We start from the raw sequence: 5,138 nt of genomic DNA, 5'->3' as shown, positions 1-5,138 counted from the left end.
CAAAATTGGCTAGTAAAAACGGGGTCACGATCAGACACAATACTCTGAGGGAGACCATGTAGCTTGTAAACCTCTCTCAGGAACAAATCAGCCACATCTTGAGCAGTGTAGAGATGTTTAAGGGAAAGAAAATGTGCATACTTGGTTAGTCGATCAACTACAACAAAGACAACATTTTTATGACCTGAAACTAGAAGACCATCTATAAAGTCCATGGCTATGTCATGCCAAGGAAGCTCAGGGATGGGTAAGGGTTGAAGAAGACCAGGGAAGAGGACATTTTCTGTTTTGGTCTTCTGACAGGTGTCGCATTCCGAGACCCACTGAATAATATCAACCTTCATATTAGGCCAATAGAACAACCCCTTGACCAGGCGATACGTCCTTTGTTGACCAGGATGTCCTCTCAGGAGAGAGAGATGTAAGGCCTGGAAAATTTTGAGCCTCAAATTAGTGCCCTTTCCTACATAAATTTTGTGGTCATACCGGATAACTCCTTGAGACAATGAAAAGTGAGGCTTGGATCCAGGAAGAGCAATAAGTTCTGTCAACAATTGAGCTGCAACAGGATCAAGGTCGTAGCTCAAACTCACTTCCTGCATCCATGAGGTTCAACAGAAGAAATAGCATGGCATTCCGCAGCTTCCTCTCCTCTTCTAGATAGGGCATCTGCAACTCTGTTCTCAGTGCGCTTTTTATACTGTACCTCATAGTCTAATCCAAGGAGCTTGGTCAATCCTTTTTGCTGTAGTATAGTATGCACCCTTTGCTCTAGCAAATATTTCAAGCTCTGGTGGTCGGTTTTCATGATGAGGTGAGCCCCTTGGAGGTAATGTCTCCATCTGTCAACAACGGATAAAATAACCAAGAATTCCTTCTCATAAGTAGATAGTCCTAGGTGTTTATGAGCTAGGGCCTTGCTAAAAAAACCTATAGGCTTGTTGTCTTGCATAAGAACAACTCCTATACCTGTAGAACATGCATCAGTCTCTACCACAAAGACCTTGGAAAAGTCGGCTAAAGCTAGAACTGGAGCAGATATCATAGCTTGCTTTAGAAGTAGAAAAGCAGTGTCAGCTGATGTATCCCAATGGAAGGCATTCTTTTTCAGTAAATTGGTAAGTGGTCTACTGATTATTCCATAAGATCTAATAAACCTCCTGTAGTAACCTGTTAGACCTAAGAAACCCCTCAATCCTTTGATTGTCTTGGGAATGGGCCAACTTGTCATAGCTTCCACCTTAGCAGGGTCAGTAGCCACCCCTTCCTGTGTGATTATGTGACCCAAATACTCAACCTTAGCTTGGGCAAAAGAACACTTGGATAGCTTAGTAAACAATTGCTCTTTCCTCAGGATTACAAGTACCTTTCTGAGGTGAACGACATGATCTTGAAGTGATGCACTATAGATCAGTATATCGTCAAAGAACACAAGCACAAATTTCCTTAAGTAAGGGCTGAACACCTGATTCATAAAGGACTGAAAAGTGGCAGGCGCATTAGTCAAGCCAAAGGGCATGACCTTGAATTCGTAGTGCCCTTGATGTGTTCTAAATGCAGTTTTAGGAATGTCCTCAATCCAGATCCTAATTTGGTGATAACCAGCCCTTAAGTCAATTTTAGAGTAAATGCAAGACCCATTCAGTTCATCTATCAAATCGTCCACCAAAAGAATGGGGAACTTATCTTTGATGGTCATGTTGTTCAATTCTCTATAGTCTATGCAAAATCTCCAACTCCCATCTTTTTTCTTCACAAGTAACACCGGGGACGAGAAAGGGGAATGGCTGGGCTGAATCATACCATTATTAAGCATTTCACTAACCTGTTTTTCAATTTCATTTTTCTGAAAGAAATTGTATCTGTAAGGTCTGATGCTGACAGGAATTGCATTTGATTTCAGGGGAAGGGGAATGTGGTGATCATGGCTTTTAGCAGGTGGCAGTGTTGTGGGCTCAGCAAACACATCAGGAAATTCTTGCAACACATGGTTGATCTCAGCAGATATTGCATTCTCTTCTGCAACATCTGAAGCTGATAAGGTAAAAAGGTGGGCCCAAACATTTCTCCTTTCTTCAATAACTGTTTGACCCCTTTAACAGACATACTCTTCAACTATCCTTGATGGTAGATCCCTCTCAATTCTACCCTCTTACCCAAATGAGTAACCTGTATTTTGTAGTCCACAAAATCCAACAGAACTGAATTGTGCACCTTCATCCAATCACCTCTTAATACCATATTATTACCCACCAACCTCAAGAGTCTTATGGAGTCTTCAAACTCCATTCCATGAATTTTCCACTTAAACTTGTGGCAAGTGTGCCAGCTCAAGATGTGATTTCCATCAGCTACTGTGACTCTCATAGGAACAGCTAGAGTAATAGGACAACCGATTTTTTTTGCAGTTTCCAGGTCCAAAAAACTATGTGTACTACCTGAGTCAACCAAAATGGTTAGACTGTTCTTCTTAGCTTCCCCTCGTAATCTGATGGTGATAGGCCTCTCTACACCTGACAAGGCATTCAAACTTATGGCTTCATCCATAATTTCTCCTTCTTGCAGTTGATTTTCCTCTAATGTCACATCGTCATTCCCTTCTTCTTCTTCAGGTAAGTCCGTAGCAACAGTCATGGCATTAAGTTGCTTGGGCTTGCAGTGATGGCCAACAAAATATTTCTCTCCACATCTATAGCATAAGTCCTGTGCTTTTCGAAGCTCAAATAGTTTGTTGCTCTGAGTAGTCCCATTAGCTGTTGTCCCTTTATTGGTCTGAACTAAGTTGGAATTGAGAATTTGGGGAAAATTGGTTGTCCATGTTCCCCTTCCCCAACCAGTCCTATTCTTCTTGATTAAGGACTCCATCACCTTCTCTTGACGCCTAGCTTTCTCTACTGCTTGACTCAAGGTATATAGGTTAAGCATCTTGACAGTGTGCCTGATTTCTTCCTTAAGCCCTTCCACAAAGAACTCCAAAAAAATTCCACAGGGATAGTAGGGTTTCGAATCAAAACCCAAGCTTTCAAATCCTCAAAGCGTTCCAAATACTCGTTGACAGTACCAGTTTGTGAAATTTTCTTGAATTCCCCAATTAAATTGAACTTACTATTCTTGGCATCTTGGAACCTTTTGCACAATTCCTCGAAGAACTCTTGCCAAGTGACTCCACCTCTACTCAATTGATACAAGAAGTACCACGACTCCGCCCTCCCTGTCAAATGTCAAATGTAGGACTGCTTCATCTAATTTTTGCATTGGATTCGTGATATGATTATAATCATAATACCTCTCACATCTACGTAACCATGAACAAGGATCAGCTCCAGGGGTGCCATCAAAATAGGGAAACTCAATCTTGGAACTGTAATGATGATGTTGGGTTCTCTCCATCGTCATATTTAGGGACACATAATCACCCCGCTATTTGCAATTAGGAGCATCTACCGCTGATAGGTGCACTACTGGTGTACTACCCAACACTCCAGGTTGCGCTGGAAGCATCTTCTCCAGCAACACATCAAATTTCTTAGCCAGATCATCCAGTTTCGCGTCTGTAACCTCTGATTTTTTGGTTGATTCTGCTATGAATCCTTGTAATTGAGACTCCAATTTTCTGACATTTTCCTCCATGGCTTTGGCCCTAGTTTCTGTAACCGTCATTGTTGCTTCTGTGCTGTACCCACAGTTGCCAAGAGTGGCTTTGATACCAATTGTTATGTCCCTAAAAATTGTAATTGAATCGCAAGAGAGAAATCGAAAACTCAATCGAACAGAATTGAGATTTTATTGATAATATTTCAGTACAGTTGTTACAATAGTGTCCACTACTATAAGATTACTGCGAACCAAACTCCATTGATAAGCTTCCAAACTCCATTGATAAGCTTCCAGCTCTGTAACCTGTGATAGTGCGTTAATGGGGAGAAGGAATTAATCGAGGAAGAAGGAAAAAAGAAAGACAACAAAAAATAACTACCAGTCCAAAATCTCCTTTCACTCAGCTGCACTTGTGTTGATAAATAACCGCTTGGCCTAATCCAGCTGTCACCTATCATCTAGCCATTCATCACTTTAATTAAGAATCCATCCCGTCCGTTTATTTCATCTCATCCAATGGCTGTCACGTGAACACGTGGCCTAAGCTATGCCACGTAATCCTTAACATATAATCCTAAGCTACTTTCCAAATTCACACTTATACTTTCCCAATTCACACTTTAGGATCTAACAATACCCCTCCGACCAAAACGACCTTGTCCTCAAGGTCAAGATTGAGCTGCAAATGCCGGAAATTGACGGCGAATGTAATTCCAGTCCTCCCAGGTTGCTTCCTCAGGGCTAAAATTAGTCCAATGGACCAAAACCTTCACTGCAGCGGTGTTGTTCTCCTTCACCATGCGACGCTGAAGAAAGGCCAATGGCTGCACAATGACTAGACCATCGTCATCATAGATCGGGGCCTGACTGTGTGGTACAACATAAGGACCAATGCGACGTTTCAGCTGCGAAACATGGAAAACAGGGTGGGTGGTGGAACCAGCAGGCAATTCCAAACGGTACGCTACTGCACCTATTCTCTGCAAGATCTTGTAGGGTCCGTAGTAGTGAGCACTCAATTTCAAATTTCGTCGGATAGCTAATGAAGTCTGACGGTAAGGCTGGAGTTTGAGATAAACTAAGTCACCCTCCTGGAGCACACGTTCTGATCTATTTCGATCGGCATAAAACTTCATATGCGACTGAGCCTGGACAAGATTGTCCTTCAGAGAGTGCAAGAGTTGTTGCCGGTGAGTCAAGTACAACCCCGCCTGGGATTGGGTAGGATATGGAAGGGGGCCAAGCGGAATGTGGGGTGGGGGAAACCCGTACAAGGCCTGAAAAGGAGTGGTATTGAGAGCAGTATGGTGGTTAGTGTTGTACCACCACTCAGCCAGAGGTAGCCAGGTGGTCCACTGTTTAGGATTGTTAGAGGTCATAGCCCTTAAATAGGATTCAAGACAACGATTTAAACACTCCGTTTGACCATCGGTTTGGGGGTGGTAGGAGGTTGATAGTTTGAGTTGAGTGCCCATAGATTTGAAGAGAGTTTGCCAAAATTGGCTAGTAAAAACGGGGTCACGATCAGACACAATACTCTG

The sequence above is a fragment of the Capsicum annuum genome, chromosome 12 (assembly GCF_002878395.1).
Source record: "Capsicum annuum cultivar UCD-10X-F1 chromosome 12, UCD10Xv1.1, whole genome shotgun sequence".
Classification (NCBI taxonomy): Eukaryota; Viridiplantae; Streptophyta; class Magnoliopsida; order Solanales; family Solanaceae; genus Capsicum; species Capsicum annuum.
The sequence above is the reverse complement of the archived record's forward strand: the minus strand, read 5'-3'. Positions refer to the sequence as shown.